We start from the raw sequence: 22500 nt of genomic DNA, 5'->3' as shown, positions 1-22500 counted from the left end.
ACACCTTGGCTGGGTTGCGCGCCCTGGTGGGCACCATGGTGCGCACCAAGGAGCGCTCCGAAGTGTGCTCCAAGGTGCGGCGTGCACGAAGTCGGAGCCCGGTTTGCCCCGGGTGCGCACCTCGCGTGCACCTTCGCCGCGGTGGGCACCATGGCGTGCACGAAGTCGGAGCCCGGTTTGCCCCGGGTGCGCACCTCGCGTGCACCTTCGCCGGGGTGGGCACCTTAGTGTGCAGACCTTGGCTGGGTTGCGCGCCCTGGTGGGCACCATGGTGCGCACCAAGGAGCGCTCCGAAGTGTGCTCCAAGGTGCGGCCTGCACGAAGTCGGAGCCCGGTTTGCCCCGGGTGTGCACCTCAGGTGGGCACCTTGGTGCGCATGCCTTGCCTGGGCTGCGCACCAGGGCGGGCTCAAGATGGCACCCGCGTTCCTTTTTTTTCACTATCTTTCAAAACGGAAATTTTAAAATCTCATTTTTTTTTGCCTTTTTCTGGAAATTAGTGAAGGCAGCGCATCAAAGGTGCGCACCTCGCTGCCCACCACGGTGCGCAACGCCGGTGGGCACCCGGGAGTGCTTCGAAGTGTGCTCCAAGGTGCTGCGTGCACGTTGTCGGAGCCCGGTTTGCCCCGGGTGCGCACCTCGCGTGCACCTTCGTCGGGGTGGGCACCTTGGCTGGGTTTGCCCCGGCTGCGCTCCGAAGCGGGGTTATTGGAGCGCCGCCTCTTTTTTTGTCGGAGCGTTTGGTGGGGTTTCTCGCATTGGCTCTTCCGAGGCCCGGTTGCCACCCTGGCGCGCACGAAGTCGGAAGTAGGGTTAATTGCCCGGGTGCGCACCTTTGCCAGGGTGGGCACCTTACCTGGGCTGCGCACCAGGGCGGGCTCAAGATGGCACGCGCGTTCCGTTTTTTTCACTATCTTTCAAAACGGAAATTTTAAAATCTCCTTTTTTTTTTGCCTTTTCTGGAAATTAGTGAAGGCAGCGCATCAAAGGTGCGCACCTCGCTGCCCACCTTGGTGTGCTCTGAGGTGCGCACCCGGGAGCGCTACGAAGTGTGCTCCAAGGTGCGGCGTGCACGTTGTCGGAGCCCGGTTTGCCCCGGGTGCGCACCTCGCCTGCACCTTGGCCGGGGTGGGCACCTTGGCTGGGTTTGCCCAGGGTGCGCTCCGAAGCGGGGTTACTGGAGCGCCCCCTCTTTTTTTGTCAGAGCGTTTGGTGGGGTTTCTCGCATTGGCTCTTCCCAGGCCCGGTTGTTGGGTGCGCTCCCACCCTGGCGCGCGCGAAGTTGGAAGTTGGGTTAATTGCCCGGGCGCGCACCTTCGCCAGGGTGGGCACCTTGGTGCGCACACCTTGGCTGGGCTGCGCACCAGGGCGGGCTCAAGATGGCACCAGCATTCCCTTTTTCTCACTATCTTTCAAAACGGAAATTTTAAAATCTCATTTTTTTTTTGCCTTTTATGGAAATTAGTGAAGGCATCGCATCAAAGGTGCGCACCTCGCTGCCCACCTTGGTGTGCTCCGAGGTGCCCACCACGGTGCGCAACGCCGGTGCGAACCCGGGAGCGCCCCGATGTGTGCTCCAAGGTGCGGCGTGCACGAAGTCGGACCCCGGTTTGCCCCGGGTGCGCACCTCGCGTGCACCTTGGTGCGCACACCTTGGCTGGGTTGCGCGGCCTGGTGGGCACCATGGTGCGCACCAAGGAGCGCTCCGAAGTGTGCTCCAAGGTGCGGCGTGCACGAAGTCGGAGCCCGGTTTGCCCCGGGTACGCACCTCGCGTGCACCTTCGCCGGGGTGGGCACCTCGGCTGGGTTGCGCGCCCTGGTGCGCACCAAGGAGCGCTCCGAAGTGTGCTCCAAGGTGCGGCGTGCACGAAGTCGGAGCCCGGTTTGCCCCGGGTGCGCACCTTCGCCGCGGTGCGCACCATGGCGTGCACGAAGTCGGAGCCCGGTTTGCCCCGGGTGCGCACCTCGCGTGCACCTTCGGCGGGGTTGCGCGCCCTGGTGGGCACCATGGTGCGCACCAAGGAGCGCTCCGAAGTGTGCTCCAAGGTGCGGCGTGCACGAAGTCGGAGCCCGGTTTGCCCCGGGTGCGCACCTCGCGTGCACCTTCGGCGGGGTTGCGCGCCCTGGTGGGCACCATGGTGCGCACCAAGGAGCGCTCCGAAGTGTGCTCCAAGGTGCGGCGTGCACGAAGTCGGAGCCCGGTTTGCCCCGGGTGCGCACCTCGCGTGCACCTTCGCCGCGGTGGGCACCATGGCGTGCACGAAGTCGGAGCCCGGTTTGCCCCGGGTGCGCACCTCGCGTGCACCTTCGCCGGGGTGGGCACCTCGGCTGGGTTGCGCGCCCTGGTGCGCACCAAGGAGCGCTCCGAAGTGTGCTCCAAGGTGCGGCGTGCACGAAGTCGGAGCCCGGTTTGCCCCGGGTGCGCACCTCGCGTGCACCTTCGCCAGGGTGGGCACCTCGGTGCGCACACCTTCTCAATGTTTTCTTGCCTTTTCTGGAAATTGGTGAAGGCAGCGCATCAAAGGTGCGCACCTCGGTGTGCTCCGAGGTGCGAACCCGAGAGCGCTCCGAGGTGCCCACGAAGTCGAAAGTCGGGTTAATTGCATTGTTTTCCCCGGGTGCGCTCCGAGGTGCGCAACATCGGCGCGCACCAAGGAGGGCTCCGAAGTGTGCTCCAAGGTGCGCACGATGGCGTGCACCTCTGGTGCGCACGATTCGGAGCTCGGTTTGACCGGGGTGCGCACACCTTGGCTGGGTTGCGCACCTTTTGTGCGCTCCAAGGTGCGCACGAAGTCGGAGCTCGGTTTGCCCCGGGTGCGCACCTTCGCCAGGGTGCGCACCTTGATGCGCACGCCTTGGCTGGGCTGCGCACCTTGGTGGGCGCCATGGTGCGCACCTTTCGTGCGCTCCAAGGTGCGCACGAAGTCGGAGCTCGGTTTGCCCCGGGTGCGCACCTTGGTGGGCGCCATGGTGCACTCCGAGGTGCCCAAGATTGGTGCGCACCAAGGAGCGCTCCGAAGTGCGCTCCAAGGTGCGCGCGAAGTCGAAAGTTGGGTTAATTGTCCGGTTTGCCTCGGGTGCGCACCTTGCGTGCACCTTCGCCAGGGTGGGCGCCTTGGTGCGCACACCTTGGCTGGGCTGCGCACACCTTGGCACCCGCGTTTCCTTCATTTTAAATTTTTTTTTTTTACAATCTCTCAAGTGGGAAATTCTATAATCTCAACTTTTTTTGCCTTTTCAGGAAACTTTTGAATGGAGCGCATCATTGGTGCGCTCCGAAGTGTGCTCCAAAGCTCTCTCCAGCTGCGTGCACCTGCCCCGGCCGCGCACCCGGCCCCGCCCAGCTTCGCTCACCTGTCCCGGGCGTCTGGTGCGGAACCTTAGAGTAAGAAACATCACCGTGCACCTTGGCCAACGTGCGCGACTCGACCGAGCGCGCACTGGCCGAGGTGCACACCGATTTCACCTGGGTGCGCGCGCAGCACCTCGGGCGCACCGGGGTGCGCGCACAACGCCCGGGTTGCACCGTGGCCTGTGTGCTCGGGGCGCCTCGGGTGCGCGCTCGGTGTCGCCCCCGCGCGCGCGGTAGTGCGGGCAGCGCACCCCGGCCCGGCCCGGCCCCGACGAGAACGCAAACGGGCAAAAGGTTTATTCAAATAGCATTGCGACGCCCGGCGAAAAACTAAAAAAGGGTGCAACACCGGGACTTCCCGGGAGGTCACCCATCCCAGTACTACTCCGGCCCAAGCGCGCTTAACTGCGGAGTTCTGATGGGATCCGGTGCACTAACGCTGGTATGATCGCACCCGTTATGAGCTTGTCGCAGTGTGTACTTAGCAAACCGCGACCCACGTGCGAATCCACCCCGGCCACCCACCCCCGTCGAGGTGCACACCCTCCCTCGCGAAGTGCGCCCCGTTCGCCAAGTGTGAGCCCTGCCCGGGTGCGCGCACCTTGCTAGGGCGTCGGGTGTGCACCCGGCCCGGCCTACGTGCGTGCACCTGGAGGGGGCGTCGTGTGCGTGCAGTGTCCCGTCTGCAACGCGGTGCCCACACACCACCTCGGGCGCAACGACCTGCGCTCACATGTGGGCCGAGTGCACCTTGGTGCATGTTCGGGGCGCCTCGGGTGCACGCTCGATCTTGCCCCGGTGCACCAAGGCGCTCGGTTTGCCCCGGGTGCGCACTTGGTGCAAGGTGGGCACCCAAAATAGGGATCAAGCACCAAAACACAAGTTTCGGGATGCAAAATGGGACCCAAGGACCACAAATGCGTTCCAAGACCCATGATGGGTCCACGAGAACAAAAATGTGTTCCGAGACTTAATAAACAAATATTGGGTTTTAGGAGAAGAAACATGCTCTGATGCCCAAAACGAGAATCGACCCCGAAAAGGCCACAGGCCAAAAGTGGGATGCGAGACAAAAAAAAATGGGACCCGAGGACCAAAATTGGGTTCCCAGGTCGAAGACAGGGCAACCGGACAAGAAACGACCTCTAAGGCTCGAAATGAGTCCCGACGACTAAAACTTGACAAGAAGCACCCATCAGGCACCCAACTCGACACCCATGGGATGCCGACCCACCCGGGCTTCCACCTAGCACACCTTGGCACCCACCCACCCTCGCACCCAACCTCGCACCCAACTTAGCACCTTTGAACCCACATTGGCACTCACCCTGACCCTGGCACCTTGGAACCCACATTGGCACTCACCTTGACCCTGGCACCCACCTTTGCACTCACCTTGGGACCCACCCTGGCTCCCACCTCGGCACCCACCCAGACACCCACCTTGGTTCCTTGGCACCCACCTTGGATCCTTGGCACCCACCCCGACACCCACCTTGGCACGCAACTTGGCTACTTGCCACCCACCTTGGCTCCTTGACGCCCACCCCGACAACCACCCCGTGACCTACCCTGGCTAGGGTTGGTGCACACCCACCCTGGTGCCCACCTTGGCACCCACCCTATGACCCACCTTGGCACGCACCTTAGTACCCACCCCGTTACCCACCCTAGGACCCACCCCGTGACCCACCTTGGCCAGGGTGGGTGCCTTGGTGCGCACAACTTGCCTGGGCTGCACACCAGGGCGGGCTCAAGATGGCACCCGCGTTCCGTTTTTTTCACTATCTTTCAAAACGGAAATTTTAAAATCTCATTTTTTTCTTTTTTTTGCCTTTTCTGGAAATTAGTGAAGGCAGCGCATCAAAGGTGCGCAATGCTGGTGCGAACCCGGGAGCGCTCCGATGTGTGCTCCAAGGTGCGGCGTGCACGAAGTCCGAGCCCGGTTTGCCCCGGGTGCGCACCTCGCGTGCACCTTCGCCGGGGTGAGCACCTTGGCTGGGTTGCGCGCCCTGGTGCGTACCAAGGAGCGCTCTGAAGTGTGCTCCAAGGTGCGGCGTGCACGAAGTCGGAGCCCGGTTTGCCCCGGGTGTGCACCTCGGGTGCGCACCTCGCGTGCACCTTCGCTGCGGTGGGCACCTTGGCTGGGTTGCGCGCCTTGGTGGGCACCATGCAGTGCACGAAGTCGGAGCCCGGTTTGCCCCGGGCGCGCACCTCCGCCAGGGTGGGCACCTTGGTGCGCACAACTTGCCTGGGCTGCGCATCAGGAAGGGCTCAAGATGGCACCCGCGTTCCGTTTTTTTCACTATCTTTCAGAACGGAAATTTTAAAATATCGTTTTTTTTTGCCTTTTCTGGAAATTAGTGAAGGCAGCGCATCAAAGGTGCGCAACGCTGGTGCGAACCTGGGAGCGCTCCGATGTGTGCTCCAAGGTGCGGCGTGCACGAAGTCGGAGCCCGGTTTGCCTCGGGTGCGCCCTGGTGGGCACCATGGTGCGCACCAAGGAGCGCTCCGAAGTGTGCTCCAAGGTGCGGCCTGCACGAAGTCGGAGCCCGGTTTGCCCCGGGTGTGCACCTCGGGTGGGCACCTTGGTGCGCATGCCTTGCCTGGGCTGCGCACCAGGGCGGGCTCAAGATGGCACCCGCGTTCCTTTTTTTTCACTATCTTTCAAAACGGAAATTTTAAAATCTCATTTTTTTTTGCCTTTTTCTGGAAATTAGTGAAGGCAGCGCATCAAAGGTGCGCACCTCGCTGCCCACCACGGTGCGCAACGCCGGTGGGCACCCGGGAGTGCTTCGAAGTGTGCTCCAAGGTGCTGCGTGCACGTTGTCGGAGCCCGGTTTGCCCCGGGTGCGCACCTCGCGTGCACCTTCGTCGGGGTGGGCACCTTGGCTTGGTTTGCCCCGGCTGCGCTCCGAAGCGGGGTTATTGGAGCGCCGCCTCTTTTTTTGTCGGAGCGTTTGGTGGGGTTTCTCGCATTGGCTCTTCCGAGGCCCGGTTGCCACCCTGGCGCGCACGAAGTCGGAAGTAGGGTTAATTGCCCGGGTGCGCACCTTTGCCAGGGTGGCACCTTACCTGGGCTGCGCACCAGGGCGGGCTCAAGATGGCACGCGCGTTCCGTTTTTTTCACTATCTTTCAAAACGGAAATTTTAAAATCTCCTTTTTTTTTTGCCTTTTCTGGAAATTAGTGAAGGCAGCGCATCAAAGGTGCGCACCTCGCTGCCCACCTTGGTGTGCTCTGAGGTGCGCACCCGGGAGCGCTACGAAGTGTGCTCCAAGGTGCGGCGTGCACGTTGTCGGAGCCCGGTTTGCCCCGGGTGCGCACCTCGCCTGCACCTTGGCCGGGGTGGGCACCTTGGCTGGGTTTGCCCAGGGTGCGCTCCGAAGCGGGGTTACTGGAGCGCCCCCTCTTTTTTTGTCAGAGAGTTTGGTGGGGTTTCTCGCATTGGCTCTTCCCAGGCCCGGTTGTTGGGTGCGCTCCCACCCTGGCGCGCGCGAAGTTGGAAGTTGGGTTAATTGCCCGGGCGCGCACCTTCGCCAGGGTGGGCACCTTGGTGCGCAAACCTTGGCTGGGCTGCGCACCAGGGCGGGCTCAAGATGGCACCAGCATTCCCTTTTTCTCACTATCTTTCAAAACGGAAATTTTAAAATCTCGTTTTTTTTTTGCCTTTTATGGAAATTAGTGAAGGCATCGCATCAAAGGTGCGCACCTCGCTGCCCACCTTGGTGTGCTCCGAGGTGCCCACCACGGTGCGCAACGCCGGTGCGAACCCGGGAGCGCCCCGATGTGTGCTCCAAGGTGCGGCGTGCACGAAGTCGGACCCCGGTTTGCCCCGGGTGCGCACCTCGCGTGCACCTTGGTGCGCACACCTTGGCTGGGTTGCGCGGCCTGGTGGGCACCATGGTGCGCACCAAGGAGCGCTCCGAAGTGTGCTCCAAGGTGCGGCGTGCACGAAGTCGGAGCCCGGTTTGCCCCGGGTGCGCACCTTCGCCGCGGTGGGCACCATGGCGTGCACGAAGTCGGAGCCCGGTTTGCCCCGGGTGCGCACCTCGCGTGCACCTTCGCCGGGGTGGGCACCTCGGCTGGGTTGCGCGCCCTGGTGCGCACCAAGGAGCGCTCTGAAGTGTGCTCCAAGGTGCGGCGTGCACGAAGTCGGAGCCCGGTTTGCCCCGGGTGTGCACCTCGCGTGCACCTTCGCTGCGGTGGGCACCTTGGCTGGGTTGCGCGCCTTGGTGGGCACCATGCAGTGCACGAAGTCGGAGCCCGGTTTGCCCCGGGCGCGCACCTCCGCCAGGGTGGGCACCTTGGTGCGCACAACTTGCCTGGGCTGCGCACCAGGAAGGGCTCAAGATGGCACCCGCGTTCCGTTTTTTTCACTATCTTTCAGAACGGAAATTTTAAAATATCGTTTTTTTTTGCCTTTTCTGGAAATTAGTGAAGGCAGCGCATCAAAGGTGCGCAACGCTGGTGCGAACCTGGGAGCGCTCCGATGTGTGCTCCAAGGTGCGGCGTGCACGAAGTCGGACCCCGGTTTGCCCCGGGTGCGCACCTCGCGTGCACCTTGGTGCGCACACCTTGGCTGGGTTGCGCGCCCTGGTGGGCACCATGGTGCGCACCAAGGAGCGCTCCGAAGTGTGCTCCAAGGTGCGGCGTGCACGAAGTCGGAGCCCGGTTTGCCCCGGGTGCGCACCTCGCGTGCACCTTCGCCGCGGTGGGCACCATGGCGTGCACGAAGTCGGAGCCCGGTTTGCCCCGGGTGCGCACCTCGCGTGCACCTTCGCCGGGGTGGGCACCTTAGTGTGCAGACCTTGGCTGGGTTGCGCGCCCTGGTGGGCACCATGGTGCGCACCAAGGAGCGCTCCGAAGTGTGCTCCAAGGTGCGGCCTGCACGAAGTCGGAGCCCGGTTTGCCCCGGGTGTGCACCTCGGGTGGGCACCTTGGTGCGCATGCCTTGCCTGGGCTGCGCACCAGGGCGGGCTCAAGATGGCACCCGCGTTCCTTTTTTTTCACTATCTTTCAAAACGGAAATTTTAAAATCTCATTTTTTTTTGCCTTTTTCTGGAAATTAGTGAAGGCAGCGCATCAAAGGTGCGCACCTCGCTGCCCACCACGGTGCGCAACGCCGGTGGGCACCCGGGAGTGCTTCGAAGTGTGCTCCAAGGTGCTGCGTGCACGTTGTCGGAGCCCGGTTTGCCCCGGGTGCGCACCTCGCGTGCACCTTCGTCGGGGTGGGCACCTTGGCTGGGTTTGCCCCGGCTGCGCTCCGAAGCGGGGTTATTGGAGCGCCGCCTCTTTTTTTGTCGGAGCGTTTGGTGGGGTTTCTCGCATTGGCTCTTCCGAGGCCCGGTTGCCACCCTGGCGCGCACGAAGTCGGAAGTAGGGTTAATTGCCCGGGTGCGCACCTTTGCCAGGGTGGGCACCTTACCTGGGCTGCGCACCAGGGCGGGCTCAAGATGGCACGCGCGTTCCGTTTTTTTCACTATCTTTCAAAACGGAAATTTTAAAATCTCCTTTTTTTTTTGCCTTTTCTGGAAATTAGTGAAGGCAGCGCATCAAAGGTGCGCACCTCGCTGCCCACCTTGGTGTGCTCTGAGGTGCGCACCCGGGAGCGCTACGAAGTGTGCTCCAAGGTGCGGCGTGCACGTTGTCGGAGCCCGGTTTGCCCCGGGTGCGCACCTCGCCTGCACCTTGGCCGGGGTGGGCACCTTGGCTGGGTTTGCCCAGGGTGCGCTCCGAAGCGGGGTTACTGGAGCGCCCCCTCTTTTTTTGTCAGAGCGTTTGGTGGGGTTTCTCGCATTGGCTCTTCCCAGGCCCGGTTGTTGGGTGCGCTCCCACCCTGGCGCGCGCGAAGTTGGAAGTTGGGTTAATTGCCCGGGCGCGCACCTTCGCCAGGGTGGGCACCTTGGTGCGCACACCTTGGCTGGGCTGCGCACCAGGGCGGGCTCAAGATGGCACCAGCATTCCCTTTTTCTCACTATCTTTCAAAACGGAAATTTTAAAATCTCGTTTTTTTTTTGCCTTTTATGGAAATTAGTGAAGGCATCGCATCAAAGGTGCGCACCTCGCTGCCCACCTTGGTGTGCTCCGAGGTGCCCACCACGGTGCGCAACGCCGGTGCGAACCCGGGAGCGCCCCGATGTGTGCTCCAAGGTGCGGCGTGCACGAAGTCGGACCCCGGTTTGCCCCGGGTGCGCACCTCGCGTGCACCTTGGTGCGCACACCTTGGCTGGGTTGCGCGGCCTGGTGGGCACCATGGTGCGCACCAAGGAGCGCTCCGAAGTGTGCTCCAAGGTGCGGCGTGCACGAAGTCGGAGCCCGGTTTGCCCCGGGTACGCACCTCGCGTGCACCTTCGCCGGGGTGGGCACCTCGGCTGGGTTGCGCGCCCTGGTGCGCACCAAGGAGCGCTCCGAAGTGTGCTCCAAGGTGCGGCGTGCACGAAGTCGGAGCCCGGTTTGCCCCGGGTGCGCACCTTCGCCGCGGTGCGCACCATGGCGTGCACGAAGTCGGAGCCCGGTTTGCCCCGGGTGCGCACCTCGCGTGCACCTTCGGCGGGGTTGCGCGCCCTGGTGGGCACCATGGTGCGCACCAAGGAGCGCTCCGAAGTGTGCTCCAAGGTGCGGCGTGCACGAAGTCGGAGCCCGGTTTGCCCCGGGTGCGCACCTCGCGTGCACCTTCGGCGGGGTTGCGCGCCCTGGTGGGCACCATGGTGCGCACCAAGGAGCGCTCCGAAGTGTGCTCCAAGGTGCGGCGTGCACGAAGTCGGAGCCCGGTTTGCCCCGGGTGCGCACCTCGCGTGCACCTTCGCCGCGGTGGGCACCATGGCGTGCACGAAGTCGGAGCCCGGTTTGCCCCGGGTGCGCACCTCGCGTGCACCTTCGCCGGGGTGGGCACCTCGGCTGGGTTGCGCGCCCTGGTGCGCACCAAGGAGCGCTCCGAAGTGTGCTCCAAGGTGCGGCGTGCACGAAGTCGGAGCCCGGTTTGCCCCGGGTGCGCACCTCGCGTGCACCTTCGCCAGGGTGGGCACCTCGGTGCGCACACCTTCTCAATGTTTTCTTGCCTTTTCTGGAAATTGGTGAAGGCAGCGCATCAAAGGTGCGCACCTCGGTGTGCTCCGAGGTGCGAACCCGAGAGCGCTCCGAGGTGCCCACGAAGTCGAAAGTCGGGTTAATTGCATTGTTTTCCCCGGGTGCGCTCCGAGGTGCGCAACATCGGCGCGCACCAAGGAGGGCTCCGAAGTGTGCTCCAAGGTGCGCACGATGGCGTGCACCTCTGGTGCGCACGATTCGGAGCTCGGTTTGACCGGGGTGCGCACACCTTGGCTGGGTTGCGCACCTTTTGTGCGCTCCAAGGTGCGCACGAAGTCGGAGCTCGGTTTGCCCCGGGTGCGCACCTTCGCCAGGGTGCGCACCTTGATGCGCACGCCTTGGCTGGGCTGCGCACCTTGGTGGGCGCCATGGTGCGCACCTTTCGTGCGCTCCAAGGTGCGCACGAAGTCGGAGCTCGGTTTGCCCCGGGTGCGCACCTTGGTGGGCGCCATGGTGCACTCCGAGGTGCCCAAGATTGGTGCGCACCAAGGAGCGCTCCGAAGTGCGCTCCAAGGTGCGCGCGAAGTCGAAAGTTGGGTTAATTGTCCGGTTTGCCTCGGGTGCGCACCTTGCGTGCACCTTCGCCAGGGTGGGCGCCTTGGTGCGCACACCTTGGCTGGGCTGCGCACACCTTGGCACCCGCGTTTCCTTCATTTTAAATTTTTTTTTTTTACAATCTCTCAAGTGGGAAATTCTATAATCTCAACTTTTTTTGCCTTTTCAGGAAACTTTTGAATGGAGCGCATCATTGGTGCGCTCCGAAGTGTGCTCCAAAGCTCTCTCCAGCTGCGTGCACCTGCCCCGGCCGCGCACCCGGCCCCGCCCAGCTTCGCTCACCTGTCCCGGGCGTCTGGTGCGGAACCTTAGAGTAAGAAACATCACCGTGCACCTTGGCCAACGTGCGCGACTCGACCGAGCGCGCACTGGCCGAGGTGCACACCGATTTCACCTGGGTGCGCGCGCAGCACCTCGGGCGCACCGGGGTGCGCGCACAACGCCCGGGTTGCACCGTGGCCTGTGTGCTCGGGGCGCCTCGGGTGCGCGCTCGGTGTCGCCCCCGCGCGCGCGGTAGTGCGGGCAGCGCACCCCGGCCCGGCCCGGCCCCGACGAGAACGCAAACGGGCAAAAGGTTTATTCAAATAGCATTGCGACGCCCGGCGAAAAACTAAAAAAGGGTGCAACACCGGGACTTCCCGGGAGGTCACCCATCCCAGTACTACTCCGGCCCAAGCGCGCTTAACTGCGGAGTTCTGATGGGATCCGGTGCACTAACGCTGGTATGATCGCACCCGTTATGAGCTTGTCGCAGTGTGTACTTAGCAAACCGCGACCCACGTGCGAATCCACCCCGGCCACCCACCCCCGTCGAGGTGCACACCCTCCCTCGCGAAGTGCGCCCCGTTCGCCAAGTGTGAGCCCTGCCCGGGTGCGCGCACCTTGCTAGGGCGTCGGGTGTGCACCCGGCCCGGCCTACGTGCGTGCACCTGGAGGGGGCGTCGTGTGCGTGCAGTGTCCCGTCTGCAACGCGGTGCCCACACACCACCTCGGGCGCAACGACCTGCGCTCACATGTGGGCCGAGTGCACCTTGGTGCATGTTCGGGGCGCCTCGGGTGCACGCTCGATCTTGCCCCGGTGCACCAAGGCGCTCGGTTTGCCCCGGGTGCGCACTTGGTGCAAGGTGGGCACCCAAAATAGGGATCAAGCACCAAAACACAAGTTTCGGGATGCAAAATGGGACCCAAGGACCACAAATGCGTTCCAAGACCCATGATGGGTCCACGAGAACAAAAATGTGTTCCGAGACTTAATAAACAAATATTGGGTTTTAGGAGAAGAAACATGCTCTGATGCCCAAAACGAGAATCGACCCCGAAAAGGCCACAGGCCAAAAGTGGGATGCGAGACAAAAAAAAATGGGACCCGAGGACCAAAATTGGGTTCCCAGGTCGAAGACAGGGCAACCGGACAAGAAACGACCTCTAAGGCTCGAAATGAGTCCCGACGACTAAAACTTGACAAGAAGCACCCATCAGGCACCCAACTCGACACCCATGGGATGCCGACCCACCCGGGCTTCCACCTAGCACACCTTGGCACCCACCCACCCTCGCACCCAACCTCGCACCCAACTTAGCACCTTTGAACCCACATTGGCACTCACCCTGACCCTGGCACCTTGGAACCCACATTGGCACTCACCTTGACCCTGGCACCCACCTTTGCACTCACCTTGGGACCCACCCTGGCTCCCACCTCGGCACCCACCCAGACACCCACCTTGGTTCCTTGGCACCCACCTTGGATCCTTGGCACCCACCCCGACACCCACCTTGGCACGCAACTTGGCTACTTGCCACCCACCTTGGCTCCTTGACGCCCACCCCGACAACCACCCCGTGACCTACCCTGGCTAGGGTTGGTGCACACCCACCCTGGTGCCCACCTTGGCACCCACCCTATGACCCACCTTGGCACGCACCTTAGTACCCACCCCGTTACCCACCCTAGGACCCACCCCGTGACCCACCTTGGCCAGGGTGGGTGCCTTGGTGCGCACAACTTGCCTGGGCTGCACACCAGGGCGGGCTCAAGATGGCACCCGCGTTCCGTTTTTTTCACTATCTTTCAAAACGGAAATTTTAAAATCTCATTTTTTTCTTTTTTTTGCCTTTTCTGGAAATTAGTGAAGGCAGCGCATCAAAGGTGCGCAATGCTGGTGCGAACCCGGGAGCGCTCCGATGTGTGCTCCAAGGTGCGGCGTGCACGAAGTCCGAGCCCGGTTTGCCCCGGGTGCGCACCTCGCGTGCACCTTCGCCGGGGTGAGCACCTTGGCTGGGTTGCGCGCCCTGGTGCGTACCAAGGAGCGCTCTGAAGTGTGCTCCAAGGTGCGGCGTGCACGAAGTCGGAGCCCGGTTTGCCCCGGGTGTGCACCTCGGGTGCGCACCTCGCGTGCACCTTCGCTGCGGTGGGCACCTTGGCTGGGTTGCGCGCCTTGGTGGGCACCATGCAGTGCACGAAGTCGGAGCCCGGTTTGCCCCGGGCGCGCACCTCCGCCAGGGTGGGCACCTTGGTGCGCACAACTTGCCTGGGCTGCGCATCAGGAAGGGCTCAAGATGGCACCCGCGTTCCGTTTTTTTCACTATCTTTCAGAACGGAAATTTTAAAATATCGTTTTTTTTTGCCTTTTCTGGAAATTAGTGAAGGCAGCGCATCAAAGGTGCGCAACGCTGGTGCGAACCTGGGAGCGCTCCGATGTGTGCTCCAAGGTGCGGCGTGCACGAAGTCGGAGCCCGGTTTGCCTCGGGTGCGCCCTGGTGGGCACCATGGTGCGCACCAAGGAGCGCTCCGAAGTGTGCTCCAAGGTGCGGCCTGCACGAAGTCGGAGCCCGGTTTGCCCCGGGTGTGCACCTCGGGTGGGCACCTTGGTGCGCATGCCTTGCCTGGGCTGCGCACCAGGGCGGGCTCAAGATGGCACCCGCGTTCCTTTTTTTTCACTATCTTTCAAAACGGAAATTTTAAAATCTCATTTTTTTTTGCCTTTTTCTGGAAATTAGTGAAGGCAGCGCATCAAAGGTGCGCACCTCGCTGCCCACCACGGTGCGCAACGCCGGTGGGCACCCGGGAGTGCTTCGAAGTGTGCTCCAAGGTGCTGCGTGCACGTTGTCGGAGCCCGGTTTGCCCCGGGTGCGCACCTCGCGTGCACCTTCGTCGGGGTGGGCACCTTGGCTTGGTTTGCCCCGGCTGCGCTCCGAAGCGGGGTTATTGGAGCGCCGCCTCTTTTTTTGTCGGAGCGTTTGGTGGGGTTTCTCGCATTGGCTCTTCCGAGGCCCGGTTGCCACCCTGGCGCGCACGAAGTCGGAAGTAGGGTTAATTGCCCGGGTGCGCACCTTTGCCAGGGTGGCACCTTACCTGGGCTGCGCACCAGGGCGGGCTCAAGATGGCACGCGCGTTCCGTTTTTTTCACTATCTTTCAAAACGGAAATTTTAAAATCTCCTTTTTTTTTTGCCTTTTCTGGAAATTAGTGAAGGCAGCGCATCAAAGGTGCGCACCTCGCTGCCCACCTTGGTGTGCTCTGAGGTGCGCACCCGGGAGCGCTACGAAGTGTGCTCCAAGGTGCGGCGTGCACGTTGTCGGAGCCCGGTTTGCCCCGGGTGCGCACCTCGCCTGCACCTTGGCCGGGGTGGGCACCTTGGCTGGGTTTGCCCAGGGTGCGCTCCGAAGCGGGGTTACTGGAGCGCCCCCTCTTTTTTTGTCAGAGAGTTTGGTGGGGTTTCTCGCATTGGCTCTTCCCAGGCCCGGTTGTTGGGTGCGCTCCCACCCTGGCGCGCGCGAAGTTGGAAGTTGGGTTAATTGCCCGGGCGCGCACCTTCGCCAGGGTGGGCACCTTGGTGCGCAAACCTTGGCTGGGCTGCGCACCAGGGCGGGCTCAAGATGGCACCAGCATTCCCTTTTTCTCACTATCTTTCAAAACGGAAATTTTAAAATCTCGTTTTTTTTTTGCCTTTTATGGAAATTAGTGAAGGCATCGCATCAAAGGTGCGCACCTCGCTGCCCACCTTGGTGTGCTCCGAGGTGCCCACCACGGTGCGCAACGCCGGTGCGAACCCGGGAGCGCCCCGATGTGTGCTCCAAGGTGCGGCGTGCACGAAGTCGGACCCCGGTTTGCCCCGGGTGCGCACCTCGCGTGCACCTTGGTGCGCACACCTTGGCTGGGTTGCGCGGCCTGGTGGGCACCATGGTGCGCACCAAGGAGCGCTCCGAAGTGTGCTCCAAGGTGCGGCGTGCACGAAGTCGGAGCCCGGTTTGCCCCGGGTGCGCACCTTCGCCGCGGTGGGCACCATGGCGTGCACGAAGTCGGAGCCCGGTTTGCCCCGGGTGCGCACCTCGCGTGCACCTTCGCCGGGGTGGGCACCTCGGCTGGGTTGCGCGCCCTGGTGCGCACCAAGGAGCGCTCTGAAGTGTGCTCCAAGGTGCGGCGTGCACGAAGTCGGAGCCCGGTTTGCCCCGGGTGTGCACCTCGCGTGCACCTTCGCTGCGGTGGGCACCTTGGCTGGGTTGCGCGCCTTGGTGGGCACCATGCAGTGCACGAAGTCGGAGCCCGGTTTGCCCCGGGCGCGCACCTCCGCCAGGGTGGGCACCTTGGTGCGCACAACTTGCCTGGGCTGCGCACCAGGAAGGGCTCAAGATGGCACCCGCGTTCCGTTTTTTTCACTATCTTTCAGAACGGAAATTTTAAAATATCGTTTTTTTTTGCCTTTTCTGGAAATTAGTGAAGGCAGCGCATCAAAGGTGCGCAACGCTGGTGCGAACCTGGGAGCGCTCCGATGTGTGCTCCAAGGTGCGGCGTGCACGAAGTCGGACCCCGGTTTGCCCCGGGTGCGCACCTCGCGTGCACCTTGGTGCGCACACCTTGGCTGGGTTGCGCGCCCTGGTGGGCACCATGGTGCGCACCAAGGAGCGCTCCGAAGTGTGCTCCAAGGTGCGGCGTGCACGAAGTCGGAGCCCGGTTTGCCCCGGGTGCGCACCTCGCGTGCACCTTCGCCGCGGTGGGCACCATGGCGTGCACGAAGTCGGAGCCCGGTTTGCCCCGGGTGCGCACCTCGCGTGCACCTTCGCCGGGGTGGGCACCTTAGTGTGCAGACCTTGGCTGGGTTGCGCGCCCTGGTGGGCACCATGGTGCGCACCAAGGAGCGCTCCGAAGTGTGCTCCAAGGTGCGGCCTGCACGAAGTCGGAGCCCGGTTTGCCCCGGGTGTGCACCTCGGGTGGGCACCTTGGTGCGCATGCCTTGCCTGGGCTGCGCACCAGGGCGGGCTCAAGATGGCACCCGCGTTCCTTTTTTTTCACTATCTTTCAAAACGGAAATTTTAAAATCTCATTTTTTTTTGCCTTTTTCTGGAAATTAGTGAAGGCAGCGCATCAAAGGTGCGCACCTCGCTGCCCACCACGGTGCGCAACGCCGGTGGGCACCCGGGAGTGCTTCGAAGTGTGCTCCAAGGTGCTGCGTGCACGTTGTCGGAGCCCGGTTTGCCCCGGGTGCGCACCTCGCGTGCACCTTCGTCAGGGTGGGCACCTTGGCTGGGTTTGCCCCGGCTGCGCTCCGAAGCGGGGTTATTGGAGCGCCGCCTCTTTTTTTGTCGGAGCGTTTGGTGGGGTTTCTCGCATTGGCTCTTCCGAGGCCCGGTTGCCACCCTGGCGCGCACGAAGTCGGAAGTAGGGTTAATTGCCCGGGTGCGCACCTTTGCCAGGGTGGGCACCTTACCTGGGCTGCGCACCAGGGCGGGCTCAAGATGGCACGCGCGTTCCGTTTTTTTCACTATCTTTCAAAACGGAAATTTTAAAATCTCCTTTTTTTTTTGCCTTTTCTGGAAATTAGTGAAGGCAGCGCATCAAAGGTGCGCACCTCGCTGCCCACCTTGGTGTGCTCTGAGGTGCGCACCCGGGAGCGCTACGAAGTGTGCTCCAAGGTGCGGCGTGCACGTTGTCGGAGCCCGGTTTGCCCCGGGTGCGCACCTCGCCTGCACCTTGGCCGGGGTGGGCACCTTGGCTGGGTTTGCCCAGGGTGCGCTCCGAAGCGGGGTTACTGGAGCGCCCCCTCTTTTTTTGTCAGAGCGTTTGGTGGGGTTTCTCGCATTGGCTCTTCCCAGGCCCGGTTGTTGGGTGCGCTCCCACCCTGGCGCGCGCGAAGTTGGAAGTTGGGTTAATTGCCCGGGCGCGCACCTTCGCCAGGGTGGGCACCTTGGTGCGCACACCTTGGCTGGGCTGCGCACCAGGGCGGGCTCAAGATGGCACCAGCATTCCCTTTTTCTCACTATCTTTCAAAACGGAAATTTTAAAATCTCGTTTTTTTTTTGCCTTTTATGGAAATTAGTGAAGGCATCGCATCAAAGGTGCGCACCTCGCTGCCCACCTTGGTGTGCTCCGAGGTGCCCACCACGGTGCGCAACGCCGGTGCGAACCCGGGAGCGCCCCGATGTGTGCTCCAAGGTGCGGCGTGCACGAAGTCGGACCCCGGTTTGCCCCGGGTGCGCACCTCGCGTGCACCTTGGTGCGCACACCTTGGCTGGGTTGCGCGGCCTGGTGGGCACCATGGTGCGCACCAAGGAGCGCTCCGAAGTGTGCTCCAAGGTGCGGCGTGCACGAAGTCGGAGCCCGGTTTGCCCCGGGTACGCACCTCGCGTGCACCTTCGCCGGGGTGGGCACCTCGGCTGGGTTGCGCGCCCTGGTGCGCACCAAGGAGCGCTCCGAAGTGTGCTCCAAGGTGCGGCGTGCACGAAGTCGGAGCCCGGTTTGCCCCGGGTGCGCACCTTCGCCGCGGTGCGCACCATGGCGTGCACGAAGTCGGAGCCCGGTTTGCCCCGGGTGCGCACCTCGCGTGCACCTTCGGCGGGGTTGCGCGCCCTGGTGGGCACCATGGTGCGCACCAAGGAGCGCTCCGAAGTGTGCTCCAAGGTGCGGCGTGCACGAAGTCGGAGCCCGGTTTGCCCCGGGTGCGCACCTCGCGTGCACCTTCGGCGGGGTTGCGCGCCCTGGTGGGCACCATGGTGCGCACCAAGGAGCGCTCCGAAGTGTGCTCCAAGGTGCGGCGTGCACGAAGTCGGAGCCCGGTTTGCCCCGGGTGCGCACCTCGCGTGCACCTTCGCCGCGGTGGGCACCATGGCGTGCACGAAGTCGGAGCCCGGTTTGCCCCGGGTGCGCACCTCGCGTGCACCTTCGCCGGGGTGGGCACCTCGGCTGGGTTGCGCGCCCTGGTGCGCACCAAGGAGCGCTCCGAAGTGTGCTCCAAGGTGCGGCGTGCACGAAGTCGGAGCCCGGTTTGCCCCGGGTGCGCACCTCGCGTGCACCTTCGCCAGGGTGGGCACCTCGGTGCGCACACCTTCTCAATGTTTTCTTGCCTTTTCTGGAAATTGGTGAAGGCAGCGCATCAAAGGTGCGCACCTCGGTGTGCTCCGAGGTGCGAACCCGAGAGCGCTCCGAGGTGCCCACGAAGTCGAAAGTCGGGTTAATTGCATTGTTTTCCCCGGGTGCGCTCCGAGGTGCGCAACATCGGCGCGCACCAAGGAGGGCTCCGAAGTGTGCTCCAAGGTGCGCACGATGGCGTGCACCTCTGGTGCGCACGATTCGGAGCTCGGTTTGACCGGGGTGCGCACACCTTGGCTGGGTTGCGCACCTTTTGTGCGCTCCAAGGTGCGCACGAAGTCGGAGCTCGGTTTGCCCCGGGTGCGCACCTTCGCCAGGGTGCGCACCTTGATGCGCACGCCTTGGCTGGGCTGCGCACCTTGGTGGGCGCCATGGTGCGCACCTTTCGTGCGCTCCAAGGTGCGCACGAAGTCGGAGCTCGGTTTGCCCCGGGTGCGCACCTTGGTGGGCGCCATGGTGCACTCCGAGGTGCCCAAGATTGGTGCGCACCAAGGAGCGCTCCGAAGTGCGCTCCAAGGTGCACGCGAAGTCGAAAGTTGGGTTAATTGTCCGGTTTGCCTCGGGTGCGCACCTTGCGTGCACCTTCGCCAGGGTGGGCGCCTTGGTGCGCACACCTTGGCTGGGCTGCGCACACCTTGGCACCCGCGTTTCCTTCATTTTAAATTTTTTTTTTTTACAATCTCTCAAGTGGGAAATTCTATAATCTCAACTTTTTTTGCCTTTTCAGGAAACTTTTGAATGGAGCGCATCATTGGTGCGCTCCGAAGTGTGCTCCAAAGCTCTCTCCAGCTGCGTGCACCTGCCCCGGCCGCGCACCCGGCCCCGCCCAGCTTCGCTCACCTGTCCCGGGCGTCTGGTGCGGAACCTTAGAGTAAGAAACATCACCGTGCACCTTGGCCAACGTGCGCGACTCGACCGAGCGCGCACTGGCCGAGGTGCACACCGATTTCACCTGGGTGCGCGCGCAGCACCTCGGGCGCACCGGGGTGCGCGCACAACGCCCGGGTTGCACCGTGGCCTGTGTGCTCGGGGCGCCTCGGGTGCGCGCTCGGTGTCGCCCCCGCGCGCGCGGTAGTGCGGGCAGCGCACCCCGGCCCGGCCCGGCCCCGACGAGAACGCAAACGGGCAAAAGGTTTATTCAAATAGCATTGCGACGCCCGGCGAAAAACTAAAAAAGGGTGCAACACCGGGACTTCCCGGGAGGTCACCCATCCCAGTACTACTCCGGCCCAAGCGCGCTTAACTGCGGAGTTCTGATGGGATCCGGTGCACTAACGCTGGTATGATCGCACCCGTTATGAGCTTGTCGCAGTGTGTACTTAGCAAACCGCGACCCACGTGCGAATCCACCCCGGCCACCCACCCCCGTCGAGGTGCACACCCTCCCTCGCGAAGTGCGCCCCGTTCGCCAAGTGTGAGCCCTGCCCGGGTGCGCGCACCTTGCTAGGGCGTCGGGTGTGCACCCGGCCCGGCCTACGTGCGTGCACCTGGAGGGGGCGTCGTGTGCGTGCAGTGTCCCGTCTGCAACGCGGTGCCCACACACCACCTCGGGCGCAACGACCTGCGCTCACATGTGGGCCGAGTGCACCTTGGTGCATGTTCGGGGCGCCTCGGGTGCACGCTCGATCTTGCCCCGGTGCACCAAGGCGCTCGGTTTGCCCCGGGTGCGCACTTGGTGCAAGGTGGGCACCCAAAATAGGGATCAAGCACCAAAACACAAGTTTCGGGATGCAAAATGGGACCCAAGGACCACAAATGCGTTCCAAGACCCATGATGGGTCCACGAGAACAAAAATGTGTTCCGAGACTTAATAAACAAATATTGGGTTTTAGGAGAAGAAACATGCTCTGATGCCCAAAACGAGAATCGACCCCGAAAAGGCCACAGGCCAAAAGTGGGATGCGAGACAAAAAAAAATGGGACCCGAGGACCAAAATTGGGTTCCCAGGTCGAAGACAGGGCAACCGGACAAGAAACGACCTCTAAGGCTCGAAATGAGTCCCGACGACTAAAACTTGACAAGAAGCACCCATCAGGCACCCAACTCGACACCCATGGGATGCCGACCCACCCGGGCTTCCACCTAGCACACCTTGGCACCCACCCACCCTCGCACCCAACCTCGCACCCAACTTAGCACCTTTGAACCCACATTGGCACTCACCCTGACCCTGGCACCTTGGAACCCACATTGGCACTCACCTTGACCCTGGCACCCACCTTTGCACTCACCTTGGGACCCACCCTGGCTCCCACCTCGGCACCCACCCAGACACCCACCTTGGTTCCTTGGCACCCACCTTGGATCCTTGGCACCCACCCCGACACCCACCTTGGCACGCAACTTGGCTACTTGCCACCCACCTTGGCTCCTTGACGCCCACCCCGACAACCACCCCGTGACCTACCCTGGCTAGGGTTGGTGCACACCCACCCTGGTGCCCACCTTGGCACCCACCCTATGACCCACCTTGGCACGCACCTTAGTACCCACCCCGTTACCCACCCTAGGACCCACCCCGTGACCCACCTTGGCCAGGGTGGGTGCCTTGGTGCGCACAACTTGCCTGGGCTGCACACCAGGGCGGGCTCAAGATGGCACCCGCGTTCCGTTTTTTTCACTATCTTTCAAAACGGAAATTTTAAAATCTCATTTTTTTCTTTTTTTTGCCTTTTCTGGAAATTAGTGAAGGCAGCGCATCAAAGGTGCGCAATGCTGGTGCGAACCCGGGAGCGCTCCGATGTGTGCTCCAAGGTGCGGCGTGCACGAAGTCCGAGCCCGGTTTGCCCCGGGTGCGCACCTCGCGTGCACCTTCGCCGGGGTGAGCACCTTGGCTGGGTTGCGCGCCCTGGTGCGTACCAAGGAGCACTCTGAAGTGTGCTCCAAGGTGCGGCGTGCACGAAGTCGGAGCCCGGTTTGCCCCGGGTGTGCACCTCGGGTGCGCACCTCGCGTGCACCTTCGCTGCGGTGGGCACCTTGGCTGGGTTGCGCGCCTTGGTGGGCACCATGCAGTGCACGAAGTCGGAGCCCGGTTTGCCCCGGGCGCGCACCTCCGCCAGGGTGGGCACCTTGGTGCGCACAACTTGCCTGGGCTGCGCATCAGGAAGGGCTCAAGATGGCACCCGCGTTCCGTTTTTTTCACTATCTTTCAGAACGGAAATTTTAAAATATCGTTTTTTTTTGCCTTTTCTGGAAATTAGTGAAGGCAGCGCATCAAAGGTGCGCAACGCTGGTGCGAACCTGGGAGCGCTCCGATGTGTGCTCCAAGGTGCGGCGTGCACGAAGTCGGAGCCCGGTTTGCCTCGGGTGCGCCCTGGTGGGCACCATGGTGCGCACCAAGGAGCGCTCCGAAGTGTGCTCCAAGGTGCGGCCTGCACGAAGTCGGAGCCCGGTTTGCCCCGGGTGTGCACCTCGGGTGGGCACCTTGGTGCGCATGCCTTGCCTGGGCTGCGCACCAGGGCGGGCTCAAGATGGCACCCGCGTTCCTTTTTTTTCACTATCTTTCAAAACGGAAATTTTAAAATCTCATTTTTTTTTGCCTTTTTCTGGAAATTAGTGAAGGCAGCGCATCAAAGGTGCGCACCTCGCTGCCCACCACGGTGCGCAACGCCGGTGGGCACCCGGGAGTGCTTCGAAGTGTGCTCCAAGGTGCTGCGTGCACGTTGTCGGAGCCCGGTTTGCCCCGGGTGCGCACCTCGCGTGCACCTTCGTCGGGGTGGGCACCTTGGCTTGGTTTGCCCCGGCTGCGCTCCGAAGCGGGGTTATTGGAGCGCCGCCTCTTTTTTTGTCGGAGCGTTTGGTGGGGTTTCTCGCATTGGCTCTTCCGAGGCCCGGTTGCCACCCTGGCGCGCACGAAGTCGGAAGTAGGGTTAATTGCCCGGGTGCGCACCTTTGCCAGGGTGGCACCTTACCTGGGCTGCGCACCAGGGCGGGCTCAAGATGGCACGCGCGTTCCGTTTTTTTCACTATCTTTCAAAACGGAAATTTTAAAATCTCCTTTTTTTTTTGCCTTTTCTGGAAATTAGTGAAGGCAGCGCATCAAAGGTGCGCACCTCGCTGCCCACCTTGGTGTGCTCTGAGGTGCGCACCCGGGAGCGCTACGAAGTGTGCTCCAAGGTGCGGCGTGCACGTTGTCGGAG

At 62.8% G+C, this 22500-nt stretch overlaps 3 non-coding genes across 3 annotated transcripts; all 3 read right to left on the bottom strand.

Moving 5' to 3' along the window:
• Positions 1 to 3688: 3688 nt before the first annotated feature.
• On the bottom strand, positions 3689 to 3807 carry LOC131871584 (5S ribosomal RNA). Its single transcript, XR_009369798.1, has one exon. It is a non-coding gene; the product is annotated as a 5S ribosomal RNA (ribosomal RNA).
• Positions 3808 to 11611: 7804 nt separating this feature from the next.
• On the bottom strand, positions 11612 to 11730 carry LOC131871583 (5S ribosomal RNA). The gene has a single exon (XR_009369797.1). It is a non-coding gene; the product is annotated as a 5S ribosomal RNA (ribosomal RNA).
• A 7804-nt stretch (positions 11731 to 19534) lies between these two features.
• LOC131871597 (5S ribosomal RNA) lies at positions 19535 to 19653 on the bottom strand. Its single transcript, XR_009369810.1, has one exon. It is a non-coding gene; the product is annotated as a 5S ribosomal RNA (ribosomal RNA).
• Between the last annotated feature and the right edge of the window lie 2847 nt (positions 19654 to 22500).

This window comes from Cryptomeria japonica, unplaced genomic scaffold (assembly GCF_030272615.1).
Source record: "Cryptomeria japonica unplaced genomic scaffold, Sugi_1.0 HiC_scaffold_428, whole genome shotgun sequence".
Classification (NCBI taxonomy): domain Eukaryota; kingdom Viridiplantae; phylum Streptophyta; class Pinopsida; order Cupressales; family Cupressaceae; genus Cryptomeria; species Cryptomeria japonica.
This window is presented reverse-complemented; position numbering and strand designations above follow the sequence as displayed.